At 34.7% G+C, this 15,350-nt stretch overlaps 1 protein-coding gene across 6 annotated transcripts in view; it reads right to left on the bottom strand.

The window, feature by feature from the left end:
* The window catches only part of LOC117425746 (WW domain-containing oxidoreductase-like), a 339,286-nt gene that overhangs the window by 264,623 nt on the left and 59,313 nt on the right, over window positions 1-15,350 (bottom strand). The window lies entirely within an intron of this gene.

Raw genomic sequence — 15,350 nt, 5'->3', positions numbered from 1 at the left:
AGGCGAAACAAAATAGCAGCTTTTCACTGAATCAGCTGAAGAAGCTCCTGTATCTAAATATTACTTTAAAAAAAAAAAAAAAAAAAACTTGATTTATATAAACTTTTTGGACAGAGAATGTAAGCTTGTCCCTTTTGAAATATCTTAATTTCCTATAACGTTCTCTAGTCATAACTCACTGAAGTATTAACAGTTGGGGTTAGGGCTGGGGCTAGGGAATTACATACATGTACTCGGGAACATTTTATAATAACTAATTACTGTGAATTATTTACCACTTAATATAAAACATTTTTAAAAAACATTTCCTATATAATGGACAAACACTCACTCACTTAGTCAGACCCTAAGCAGAGAAAGGCACCCTTAAAATGATTCGTCAGTAGAAGTGTAGAGGAAAAGAAACCAAATCACTCACTGACAGCTGTTTTCCACCAATTCATCCCAGGACAGAAAGAAGCTGGGTGTTTGGCTTTGGAGGCTGGGTAAAAACCACAGGACCTTCCCTTAAACAGACCACACAAAAACCACTCATCAGTGTTAGACCTTTTTTCATTTTTTTCTTAAAGAAAAAAAAAAAAAAAGGCAGAGTCTGGGGCTAATTCATCATCCTGTCACAATTATGACATTCGTTCATAAATACCAACCAATCTCCTCTACACCTGGCTGAGTCTTCTGTTCGGCCCCCATGTAACTCACTAATTACACCTTTTCTCCCCCTGCCCCCAGCTCGATCCGCCCTGCACTCGCTCCATCACACTATCTTTCTCTCCAAAAAGAGTAATGATGGAGCACAGGAGACCGGGCAGAGGGACCCTTAAACTTTCATACATACCCACTTGCTGCAATTAATAAAGAGCCTGTGTCCTCTTGAGGAAAAGGGAAAGTGTCTGTTCAGCAGATGAAGGGAGAATATGCAATTTTCACAAGTTAACTCTGTTGTAAATTGATTTCCGCTTTCTTTGACAAGGTCCCACTTATAAGGGTATTGTAGATGATCTCCAAGTTTTTTAAGAAATCAAGGTGTAGATTGTAATGTCAACATGGACTGATTTGTAATGTAAGTGAATGTTATACTAGTGGTGTGGGAATAGGAGGGTCATTCTGAAAGTGCTGGATGCTCTGACAGTAAATGACAGGATATCCTATTAAATACAGCAGGCAGTAATACATGTAATTTCTTCTCAGTAAAATTGTCCAGATATATATATATATATATATATATATATATATATATATATATATATATATATATATATATATATATATATATAGATAGATAGATATATAGATATATAGATATATAGATATATAGATATATATTAGGAAGGGCTCGGTTCTGTATGGCTAGCAAAATGTTGACTGGGCTACTTATTAATGCATTTATTTATTTAATTTTAATTGGGCTCATGGAACTAGGATACCACAATGCTGTCACTGTGTGTGTGTATTATTTACTCATTATATTATTCATTAACCTGGAATAACACATCATCTCATTTACATCGTTACATGTTACATCGGACTATTAACATGATACATGTGCATGTTAAAATGTATTACATATCTTATCGCTAAATAAAATAGAAATTACCCCCCCCCCACCCCCCCAAAGGGGCGCTCCAGAAAAATGGTAAAACTCAATAACAGCAATGTATATTAAAACAATGCAAATAATAATAATAATAATAATAATAATAATAATAATAATAATAAAAATAATAATAATAATAATTGTGTATTTTTAAAGTAGTAAGATGCAGGATGTAATATTTCTGGCATGCACGCAGGCCGTTTATTGAGCAGGTTATTAGTGGCACCAGCTGGTTAGTACATGTAATTTTGAACACCGGAGACTAATGCACCTAAGGTCTATAAAAAATACATGTTGAATTAAGTAGTCCATGCCATATATTCTTCATACCAGAAAAACTACAAAAAACTGTCCTTTAACTCAAATGTTAGCACAAATGTTGCCTTTTAAATGAACTCCTAGGAATACCCACTGAAGTGAAATAACTTCTGTAATACTGTAAGGTCCTATACAGTCAAAATCCACTGGCGGTGAAAGTATTATTTTTGTATACAGCCTCCACAAACTGCATCTTTTAACCAGATTTACTGAGGCTGCAGTTTCTTAAACTACTTCTTGTAAGCAGTGCTGCACTAACAACAACACAAGCACTGTTTTGCGACCGGCAACTGTATCCAGCATATTAAACAGCTGGGGTCACGCCACGCTAAATGATTCAATGCTTGTTTTGCTTCAAGCGCCTGCAGTTTTGACACTGCTACAATGTTGTTTAGGTGTTTCAATATTTAAAAGAAATGAACAAAACAAGCTCTGTCATAATTGCAGCGTGTTAGATTTTTAACTAAAAGCAGTGTTAGACAAGACCGCAGGCTGTAATGACAAGTGGTTTAGGCTGCAGACTGAAAAGACAGGGCAACAGAACACTGAGCAAACAAAGTTCCTAAACACTTCCAAGCGCTGGAATGGATTCAAAATGTAGGGAATCTAAAGCATGCAAGAAAAAAATACTTCAAATATGAATTGTATCTAAGTTGTATGAAGCATTTTAAGCTTTTCCGGGACCTCCAAGTTTGTACGATGTTGTAGGCCTACATCTAAATTACAAATTTTATTTTTCAATTTTTTTTTTATTTTTTTTTTGCATAGCCAGTGAGTGTCTAATTTGTATAACTTTTGTTTTCCCAGAGAGTGTGAATGACTCCAAATTGACTGGAGCTGTCAAAGTCTTCTCAAATGAGCTGATTTTTACATGGAACAGATCACAACAAGGGAATTTACTGCAGTGTCATCTTAAGTGCAAAACACCTACATTGTTTTTGACAAGTCTTGACAAAAGATTTCAGTTTAGCTCACATTCTGCTAAATGAATCCACACTGCCTCTTTTTTAATTCAGTTTTAATACATATCAAAAACCTCTAAACAATAATGCTGTATTCCCTGACTAGAAAAAATAATAAGCTTGGCCACTATTAAAATATCCAAGTGTCTTGGGCCCTCCCTATTGAACAACTACATGTAGATGAAATTAATCATTTGTCATAAAAAATGTGCATCCATAAAAACAATTGGCTAGAAGCTTCTAAAAAGCATAAACACCACTAATGCACATAATACAAGGCTACTGTATTTATTAGACTTGCTGTAAATCTGTACTGCCCAAAGAAAAAAAATATATATATATATATATATATATATATATATATATATATATATATATATATATATATATATATTAAACACACACACACATTAAAATACATGGTACTCTAAATGCAAACTTTGTAAAGCTATCACAGTTATATCAGAAAAAGGAGAACATTCTTATATATGTGTTACTCTGCATTATTATTATTATTATTATTTCTTTATTTAGCAGATGCTTTTATCCAAGGCGACTTACAGAGACTAGGGTGTGCTATGCATCAGCTGCAGAGTCACTTACAACTACATCTCACCCGAAAGACAGAGTACAAGGAGGTTAAGAGACTTGCTCAAGGTCGCACAGTGAGTGAGCCAGGATTTGAACCGGGGACCTCCTGGTTACAAGCCCTTTTCTTTAACCACTGGACCACACAGCCTTCTATATTGCAATATTTCTCTGTACAGTGTACTCCACTTGGAAAGATTTTTTAAAAGATTGTATGAATGCAGCCGAATACTAATGTATACAAAATAATATATTATCCATTAGAAATATGCACGTTAACATCCAAATGCACTGTTCCTTTATTTCATTTGATGCAGACTTGCCTTGAATCATGTACAGATTCATTCAAATGTGTTTGCCATTTGACTGCACCACTTACAAATACACTCCTACAGAAGTTACTTAGAACTGTTTTCCTGAATGAAACAACTACACCAAACAAGTATTATGCATCTCAAACAATACTTGAGATCAATCAGTTATTAATTTGATAATACAGTACCTCTTTTTTGCCCTTTTTTTTTTTTTTTTTTACTAAAACCCAATGGGGTTTCTATCACTGGTTCATCAGAAGTTCAGATTGGACTCCAAAGATTGTTTATAATATTCATTTCCAATGATTTGTAATTTAAGAACTGACTTAGAGGACCCAGTCTATTAAAATGATTCATGTAACATTGTACTCAGATTATGCATGCACAAGAAAAGAAGGAGGTCTGCTGTAGATGTATATTGCTGTACGGGTATAATATCAAAAGTGAGATCAATATAAAAGGTGTGCAAGGTTGTCTTCGCTCTATGCTGCATCATTATTCTTAAATGTATCCTTCTCAGTAACATTGTCCAGACTATTTACATCTTCTGTAAGTGTCTGTTAGTTAGCTTTTTTCTTTCTTTCTTTCTCCTAACAGTACAAGGAGGGGAAATTAAATTTGCATTTCAATGCGATGTGGATTGAAATAATGCATCTTTACCTTCAGAGGTATTGAAAGATTTACTCCCAGTTTGCCTCAAGCAGGTTTGCAAACTGTGCAAAATTTCTAAAGATATGTGCAATTTTCCTAATACCCTAACGACAGTATTTTAATAAAATGTAATATGACTTTCTAATATTTCAGAGTTACAAATAAGCTTAACAATTACATATTTACACACTGGTCAGGTGATGCTGAAAGCAGTTTGAGAAGATAAAATAGAAATTTAAACTTGCTTCAGAAAACAATAAAAGCTGTAGTACTCACAAGCCCTTTTATCTCAGAAATGCTGTTTTACAGCTAGAGTAACTTCTGATGAACAATGTATGCTTTCAAGAATAGTACATGATAATGCATTTTGTATCTTTCCTCAAATAAGTGTATTTTTTATTACCAATAGTGGAAGATTTACTCCTGCATATTTGGAAATTTCCATTTTTATAAACCAAATACAAAAGACGTGTTCTTTTCTCTTTGATATGTGATTAATATTTATCAAACGCTGAGTGAATCTGCATTCTATACAATACAGCACTGTACTTTGAAGTGTTTGTACTTTGCTTTTAGTGTAGAAGCATGGATACTCAGATGTGTTTAAGTGTTTTGAGGCCCTTTGATCTTTTAAGTTGTCTCTCTGATAAACAGATGTTACATTCTCTGGACCCAGGATGCATATAAAGAGCACTAAATTAATAAAAACCTGTCCACTGTACCATCCCCAGACCTATTATTATAAATAGGGCCTTCTTTTTCAGATGGGACAAAAGTTATTTAATATTACTGCAATGTTATGACTTGTGCTTTTAAAATGTTCTCGCAGACTATAAACTTGCTTTTAGAGATTATTCAGGATGATGACTCTTGAAAAGTCTTGGTCCTTATGTATTTAACCGCACACTGTGTTCCTGAAATAATTTCAAATTCAGTCAGACTTCACATTTTGTGTGGGGAAACAAAACCCACAGGTGATCATGTGAAAATACCTCTGGTGATATTTTGTATTAAAGGGCTCATCGTTAATCATTCTGCATATTACATCTTTAGATATCCCTGGAGGTATATACAGTATCATATTAATAGCCAATACATATAGTTTCACAAATAAAGATAAATACATATTAAACAAAACTACATGGAACTAGATTATTCCATGCCATGACTTATGAATAGACAGACAGATAGACAGTTTGTTTGTGTAGCAACCAGCTGCCTTTGTTGTGTTTCCTACACACATGTATAGTCATTATTTGTATACTGTACAGTACCTATACCGTACTGTATAAAGCAGATATTTCTCAGCTACTAAACATGTACTGTATGGTTTACAATTTTTACGACTCAAGGACTCAAAATGGCATTACTGTAGATATTTTGTGTTAGCTTCACTAACTTACACTATTCTAGGCTACACTCATGTGAACATCCACAACAATCTTCTTGACTTGGCTTATATATATATATATTCTTTTTTTCATTTTTATTCTCTTTAAAATCGACAGCATTATTGTTAATTAATTATTCTGATTGAAACAGACACCATACACCTTTAACATGACCTTGCTAACTTTATTTCAATCTTGGAGGACTCAAAGTGTTGCATCGAACAGGAGCAGGCAGGTGTTAAAATCATACAGTAAAAAAAAAAAATCTATATTAATCTTTTTTCTTTCTTTCTTTTTTTGTTGTTGAAAACATACCACCTCATTTCCTACTTGAACGGTTTCCTCAATTTAACACCAATCTTTCAAGGTAATGTCACACCCCCTGATCACTCCTGCCTCCACTATGTAACAGTGTATTATTTACATCTTCAAGAAAAACCTTTGGAAAATATCGAAATGCCACTTAAATTCCGTTATCCCTTAAATAATTGGAACATGATTTCGGTTTGGTTTACCTATTTAGAATTCCACTTTCAAGGTGCTTATGCTGAAATTGAGCTAGCAGGTATGCAAATTGAATTTTGGCCCAATTAAATAAGGATTAGGGTGGTATGTCAAATAAAATGTCTAATTTGCACCCCTACCGCCCCCCCCCCACCCTATTTTTTTTTAATGAATAAATAAATACATAAATAAATGTGACTGATTCTTAAATGATGCAAAATGAGGAATTGCAGATAGCTTTTCTACATATCATCAAGAATTTAACACATTTATACTGTATTAGAAATGTAAAATGAACCAATGTTCTGGAGCACAGTTATAAACACAAGATGCTGTCTCACTATGTTTTATATTGGTGGTTTAGGTGACAGCCTTTCGAAACAACACTCTATGATCTTAGTTACCTTTCGAGTCAAAGCTGGCAGTTAGTATCACATTTTCTGATAAGAAAAAAAAAATGAAAGTCTGTTTTGATCAAATTAATTGATTTTGCTCCCAAGTGGCGCATCCAGTAAAGGCACTCCACATGGAGTGCAGGATGCGCCCTATAGCCTGGAGATCGCAGGTTTGAATCCAGGCTATGTACTGCCGACCGTGACCGGGGGTTCCTAGGGGGCGGCACACAACTGGCCGAGCGCCGCCCTAGTAGGGAGGGCTTAGGTCGGCAGGGGAATCCACGATCCCTGTGACCCCAGTGACCCCTGTGGCCGATAGGGCGCCTGCTGGTCTGCAGTGGAGTCATCAGATCATGCCAAATTGGGGAGAAAACTAGGGTAAAAAAACATTGGCGAAATAAATAAAATAATTAATTAATATAGTCTATATAGTATGTATATAGTTACAGTATATTTCAGATACCAGGTAACACTTTTGGCTAATTAAATATTTGTCTACTTGAATTATTTTAAGTTTTACCTTGTATTTTAATTGAGCGTTTTGAAGTTATCGATGATTTCAGATGGGACTGCTAGCCCAATGTAAGTACAGAGGAGGCAGGTTCTGTGTGTATCAGTGTGTGTACTATACTCCTATTTGTAACACTCTGTAGTTTTTATTAATGCTATGCCCTCAGAAAACATTTATTTAATTGCCTCCCTGGGCTTCCTATCAGTCTAAGTGTGATACCCCACACTGCACTTCAGAACCTGTTATATTACAACCCATGAGAAATCTTCCAGTGGTCCAACCAGCAGCTGAATGCTCCTCTGACTCTGAAATGGAGGAAGACACTGCGGGCTACAAGGTGCAGCTGCGGTTCTTAATATCCTCTTTCTGCAAAGCTCTGAAAAAAGCCAGCAAGCAATATAGGACAAAGTTCGTCCTCAAAGCCACCTAGTGGTCAGGTTAGGGAGTAACACAACTCAGGCAGTCTTTTTCAACACACACACAAGCCACTGTAAAACGTATCTGTTCCTGCCTGTGTTTCAATGCTCCCTTCAGCGTACTAAAACAGACAACTCTATAACGCTGCTTTGACCCACAATCACGTTCAGTTTTACAACAATAATGAATTAAATTTTACATAATTGCCAGTTAATGTTCTATGATCCTAAATTGTTTGTGCATTGAACTCTGGTAATGTGTTCTAATTGAGTTTGTTATACAATGCAAGTGTTTCTGCTTAGGACTGCTGCTGGTGTTTTATTTGTCAGGACTCCCGGAAAATATTGAATAATATACAAAAAAATCGGGAATAAATCAGTAAAAACCGTCCAGTTAAAAAAAAATCCTGTAATTTTTCATTAATGTGGAAGAAACCGGAAACGCAGAACACTAAGTATACTATACTAAACAGTGATGTTTTGAGGTTCTTTTAAGAGGGCAGTGTGCATTAACAAAAGTCCCATGCTTTTTTCTACTAATGTTTTTTAAATCATAACACACTCACACTTTACATAATATGTCAATATTCACAAAGCAAATACCAGCTGAATAAAATTATGAAACTCGACTCGAAACACAGCTGTTATTTTAACTCTAATCCAGAGACTAAGCATGCCAATTCAGAAAAAAATGGTAACAGATGCCAAAGGAAATGAGGAGCATTTGCAGCTACTTTAGTAGCAAAAACTATGCTCTCAGAAGCATTTTCCTTTTTTCAGTGCGGCCTCAGCCTATTAATAAATCACCTGACAGCAAGATCCTAATTTGCTGGGCAACAAAATAAAAATAGTACTTTTTGAAACGTACAACAGGAGACGGCTCAGAAATTGGAATAAAAAAAACAGCGGTGCCACAATGCATGGCTATGTTAATAATAAGCAGTCACTTGGAGTGGAGTTTCATAAGAAAAAAAACAACAAAAAAAAAAACACAGTCTGTGACAAAAGGGCCTTACAGCAATCCAAGGGAAGGAGAAATAAATTAATCAAGCTGCCAGATGAAGAAGGCCGGGGGTTGACCTCTTTCTGATCTCATTACTTCTCCATTACCCTTTTTTGAAAAACATCCTCTTAGTAAGATCACTAATTGAGGATTATGAGTTTTGGGGGAGGGGGGAAATCACACGTTTCCATCACTGCTGGAACTTGCATTCATTCATCATTCTAATACCTCACGTTTGAAACCTTTCCGAATGGGAAGAGGCGCTAATGGATTATCATGAGTTTAAAAGGTAATATTTCCCCCGTTTAATTGTGCTCATTAAAAGCAGCATTTGTACAACTGTAGAAATCTTTATTCCACACACTTAATCGGATTGAGGCACTAACTACATTGTTTTACAATTAACAAAAAGAGCGAGAGAGAAAGAGAGAGCCTAAGCCTGAACTGAAGCTGCATCAATTAAAGAGTAAAACACGTGGTTTGCACAGCGCTCTCACAATGTCAGTCTGTTTGTAAACACAGACCCTGTGCGAGCAGAAAATGAAAGTGCTTGCTCTTGTTAAAACCTGCATAACTATAAACCACTCAATAGTGCTAAATTAGGAAATACTAAAAGTAACTAAAGGGAATGCAATGTATTTTTTAATGCATAGAAGTGCTTTGTTTTTTTTTAAAAGATGTTTTAAAAGACTTCTAGTCAAAGCATATTGTCATTAAATGTATTTAGTTTATTTTAATATTTATTGCTGTTATTAAAAATAAAAATCTTTATTGTGAAACTATCATTGTTTTTGGGTTATAATCAGTACCAAGTCAAGTTATGAGATGTGTATACTTTCAGTATGTAACTATTGTTTTCAATACAGCACTTTGGTGTGTACGTCCTGTATGAATGCTACAAGTCAACAATTAGTCACTATATAACATGCAGTATCGTTACTATTACTATATACCTTTTTTAAGAAGGTTAGGGTTTAATACAAATATATTGAATGTATTCTGTATTTATGTTTACTTTATTTGAACTAAACTGTGTTCCTATGTAACTGCATTTCAAATAACCACATTTATTAAATGTACATAGTAGCCTGGAAGTGATGAGTAATTCAGAAAACACAAACACACATATATATAATATATAGTATTACAAGAAAAAATATATTTTTGAAAATAATAAATAAAAAAAAGGTTCATTCGTTAACCCTGCGTGGCTTAATTATAAATATAAAAAAGTCTTCTCAACTACTGAAGTGGGATGTGTACGTCCCCAAATTTAAGAAACGTTACTGAATTATTAAGCCAGTATAGAATATTTTATTATAATTGGAAATCTCCATTCCCTCAGGCAAGCTTAGGCTGTGTACTTTAACGATGGTGTAAAATGAGTGAATGTCAAGTACTCTCATTATAGGTTTTGATAAATGGAGTTACGGCAGTGAAGGAGTTAACTGCACAATGTAATAAATCTACCAAGTGTTGAACCACAAAGGGGTCGGAGTTCAGAAAATCAGGGGCTGTAAATGGAACACTGCTTGACAGGAAATAAATGATGCGTTGTAAACAATTTGTGTTATTGCTTTAATTCATGCAGCTTAATCAGATTTGTCATGAGAGAGACCTTCCCCAGAAACCGAAAGGCACATTTCAGCTGAAGCACACTATCGGACACTGAACCCAATAAATAAATCTATTTAGACACGGGTTCCTGATCTTTCTATCTATACCTGTAAAAATTATTCAAAACAAGGATTTTCATGAACGTAATAACCATTTTAAATTGAGTTTATTATTATATCTTTGGGCATTTCCCCAGCCAAGTGAAGCAATACCATATGACATTGTTCTGATACCACCATGGCCCAAATGTAGGATGTGCTCTTTTAATTAATCTAAACAGAAGCCTGCTTCAAGCAAACTTCAAACAACTGTAGACAAACGTAATTTAGCGTTTTGCTTGTGCCACTATTCACTAATACCACATTTTCAACAATTCCATGCATATTTATTGCAAGTTTTGCTACAGCAGTTGTGTTTCTGAAACAAAATAACATAAATGACCAGGGAGGGTCATAAAGCAGTGCTATAAAGATAGACCGAATCTTATCTTAAATATTAGTAAGCTCTTGGTTTCCCAAGGGTTGTGTCATTATCATTAACAAAATAATCTACTGTGACCCAGAAAAGTACATCATTATTTAAGTAAGTTGGTGTTTTATAAAGGATACACCTTTGAGCATAGATACCCCACTCCATAGTAAACCTAATTCTCATACTGGGTCAGGGGAATTGAAGATTCTTCTGGGAATTTGGCCAAGGGCACTTTTGTCAACATTTCTTGCCTCTTTTTTGACAACGGGGTGGGGGGGGTGGGGGTCTTTTATGTCCTTGAAACAGAAGAGACGTGCTGTATGCTGTGGATGTACGGTACAGCACTGATGCTGGGGTGCTGGCATTCTGTATCCAGGTGGTCCCCTGAGATTTTCAGGCTCAGGGGCATCCCTAGTCAGATTCAAGAAGCATTAATTGAAAAATGCATTCATTTGTTTTTTCAAACTAAATTCAATATGATTTTTTTTTTTTACATTCAAATTAAGTATTTTCAGAATTAATTTACAAAAATAAACAAATAACACATCAGCACGAGGGCTAGTGATAATGCTGATAATTCTAATAGGGAGTAAAAATATTGTAAAACTCCTTTAAAGTATTTATTTACTTAATTACAGTTCAATATTTTACCTTAACTTATTTATTTACATTTAAATGAAAACGTTTCGGTTTGCTTTTTTTCTTTGCTTCTTCGTTTTTTCAAGACTGTATGAAAATGTATACAATATTAAGACAATAACAAACTTAAAATTGTGAAATTCCTTATAGTATATAACAGAAAACAACACACATTTTCCTCATTAAGGTATAGGTATAAATGCTGCAAACCATGAAATTACCTCAGAGCCTTCATCTCGGAATAACCTGGTTTGCAAACGAATGATCCATGCAAAGCAGTAAAATGCATATTATTAAAATAATAGGAGGGATTTAAATTTGCATTTCTAGGTTCCAAACCTGTTCAGCATACAGTGCACAAATACTTATACTTACTTCGACCGAAAGAACACACAATGACATTAACTAGTTTTTCCCTTCCCTCAAGCCTTTTTAATAAAAATGAAATTACAGTATCAGCCTAAAACTTTAAACTAGCTTTAAGTTGTGAGTTTTCATACATCTTGTTGATTGCTTATTTATATGAGAATACTGACACAAAGTATTTCTCAAAATATGTGATCCAGCTTACTATATATATATATATATATATATATATATATATATATATATATATATATATATATATATATATATATACTTTTTAGATATATATATATATATATATATATATATCTAAAAAGTGTTATCTGAATAATGTGAAATCTTGTAACAATTGTAAGTCGCCCTGGATAAGGGTGTCTGCTAAGAAATAGATATTAATAATAATAATAATAATAATAATAATAATAATAATAATAATAATAATAATAATAATAATAATAATAATAAACAGTTGTTCCACAAAAATGAGATATTACTGCATTTTACATACCATCAAAATTAATTGTATATTACATTCCTTGTTGTCTGGCAAATAAAGCAGCTAAGTGCTCACTTTATTTAGTCTGGTAAGTGACAACACTGAAATGCATATATCAACTGCCTCTTTTAGACCCCCTATTAAAACCCACCTTTTCACTCAATTTACTTACAATCAATGGATTTCACATTTTGTCTCATACCTGCATTGCAATTTCTAAACAATAGTAGGTTTTACACAAATTAAAAAAAATTAAAAATAAAAATACTCTCTAACCCACTGGACATCAAAGAACAATGCAGTGCTCACTCAAGACCACCACGTTTACATTTAAAAAGGTTTGTAGCTTGCTTTTTTTTCTGAAAATGTCAGATAAGCCATGCAAAAATGGGTCCATGCGGGGAAAAAAATGTGTGCACAGGGTTATCTCAAAATTTGAACTCACACCTTTCTAGCTCAAAAGACGTGGTAACTTACTGGTAACGTTCCAAACTGATGAATAAAAGCAAAGAACTAAAAGATCTTCAGCAAAAGAAAGGAGGGTAGTGGTAATATTGAGAGGGCTAAGAAGATGTAAGGAAATTGATTTTAAAAGCCTGCTGACCATATACATGTCAATATACATAAAAGCATATAGAACCACAATGGCTGCGCTGCGGCTTTACGTTGTCACAAGGCAACCATTTGGAAAGCCATTTTAAATCGTAAAAAGACGTTTGATTCATTTGGTTGTCCCGTTCAACCTTGCTCGCTCCAATAAATAATAATATCAAACTTCTCACAAAATAATAACCGCCTCCTCTCTTTTTCTTCTCGCAAATGGAGAAAAATGACTCCGATCAATGCTAAGCGTTACATTATTTTGAGTTATGCAGTTCATTTGCAATTCAAAGTGCTGCTTTGGAGAGATGACTACCTTCCTGCTGCCTCCATAAAGACTGTCCCATACAGGCCAATCATACAGATTTACTGAGGTGCTGCGCTTCACAACCATTTACAGTAGGAGACAGGGGCCATCTGCAGTCTCGAGCTGAAATAAGGTATAGCAGGAGCCTGGAGTGCACTGGCCTTTCTATTTAGAAAGAAAAAAAACAACTGAGCACAAAATAGCTACAGTTATACAAATGTAAAAGCTGGATTTACACTTCAGTAAGTTCCACAAATATTTTAACAACCACTTTTAGCAAGAAAAGTTCCCCTGCTACATAAAAAGCACCCACGATAATTAACAAATCATTTTTGCCACCTGACAAGAACACCCTTACAAATTATAAAAGGTCCCAATAAACTATTTGCTGTTTGAGCTCCACATTTCTTCTCTCACACAAAGCTCTGAAACTTGCTTATTTCACTAAAGCACTTGTTGATATCTTAAAATGATTTTTCATTCAGAGCTACAATATCACTCCTTCAGTCCAAACTTCCTTCAATCCAAAGCTCAGTTCAGCTGCTGCTTAGTAAGGAACAACTTTAAGATGGCCTATCAACAACAGCCTTGTACCACTTTCAGGACCTCTTCAGGAATTACTCAAGTCATTAATGAGGACATAGGTCAACCATTGATGTTTTTAATAAAAAAAAATAAATAAATAAAAAAAAAGAAGATTCTAACTTGCATTTTAGGACATCTCATCACACTTGCTAACCCCAGTCCTCACTGTGCCATCGGAGCAAAGCATAACCTTTAAAATGTTCTATTTTTTCTTTCCACCCTAAATAAGCCAGCACCAACACCAAGTGCTTTTCTTGAGTTCCCTTTTTTGTACCTTCCTGCACTCTAGCAGCTCAGCAAGACTTCCGCTTGAAGATGTATTCCGCTCCATTCCGGCTCAGCACCTTGAATCTGTTCTTCAACAGCTGCTGATGCTCCTTGTATTGAGTGAGAAATGTGTGAGAAAAGCACTCACTTCCTGCTGTGTATTAGTTTTGCATGATAACACTCAACAACATCAAATGGTGCAGACTCCTAGGATGCTTATTTCTTTAGAGTAAACAGTTTTTATACCAGTAAACATGGCAGTGGAGATCCACCTACAATATTCGCTAGGTGATGAGGAAATGCCCTGCATGCTGCAGTTAAACCAAAAGTAACAATGCTTCTCTACCGGATGTAAAACGTAACAGACCTCTCTGCGTTATTTGTCTTTATTTGTTTAGGGTAATATGTCATAATGCGCATGCTGTGTGTAAGGCTGATTAATATTCCAATAGATACAAATAAACCCAGAGCCGTTTCACTCTATTAACTCGAAGCCAGCACACAATACAGAGGTCAAGACAGCATTTGTGCATGAAATGTATAAATCCATCCTCATCTGAAATCTTTCAATGTTGAAAACCCATTGCAATATATACCCAGAAAGGCCACCAAATGATCTTTCTTTTTTCTTAAATGACCACTACACTAACTTACTACAGATCTCAAAATATGTGCTTTTTCAATTCAGCAACACAGGTCAGGAGATCAGAAACAAAACAGGTGAAAGAGGGAAAATGTTTAACATATCCACCTATGCATGTACTCTAGATTAACAAAAGCTGTGACTATACCACATGGTGTTTTGTTAATACTAATGTTTTTATTTGGGACCAAATCCAAGGACACAAACATGGTCTCCGTACCTTCTACCTGGTAAAGTAAAACCCTGTTGCTGTACAATCTATGTGCCGAATATGTATAGCACAGCAACTACTCAGCATCTACTCTACTCTTCTGATCATTTAAACACACTCTTGGCTTCTGCTAGCAACCAGTATGTCATAGAAAGGATTTTCGTCTATTAAAGACAAGATTTCATTGAGAATCTGAGTAAGAATACTGTCTGTCACATTATGGGAGTTTGGGTAAAGGAACAGGCAAAGATAATGTTTTCTCTTGCGGGTTCAGTTTGGAATTCTTAAGATCATTTCCAAATTTAAAAGGGACTGACAAATGGTGATCTGGTCAGAATGAGGGTGGTTAGACATATTTCACTTGATCATGCATGCACAGTATAAAGAATAAAATATATGATTATGTTAAAACTAAATAATTTTTTGCTCAACAATGTAATGGGTTATATATTTATAAGCCTTTAACTAAAAAGGATACGTTAACTTGCTGTTGTGAAAAAT

This window comes from Acipenser ruthenus, chromosome 20 (genome assembly GCF_902713425.1).
Source record: "Acipenser ruthenus chromosome 20, fAciRut3.2 maternal haplotype, whole genome shotgun sequence".
NCBI lineage: Eukaryota > Metazoa > Chordata > Actinopteri > Acipenseriformes > Acipenseridae > Acipenser > Acipenser ruthenus.
This window is presented reverse-complemented; position numbering and strand designations above follow the sequence as displayed.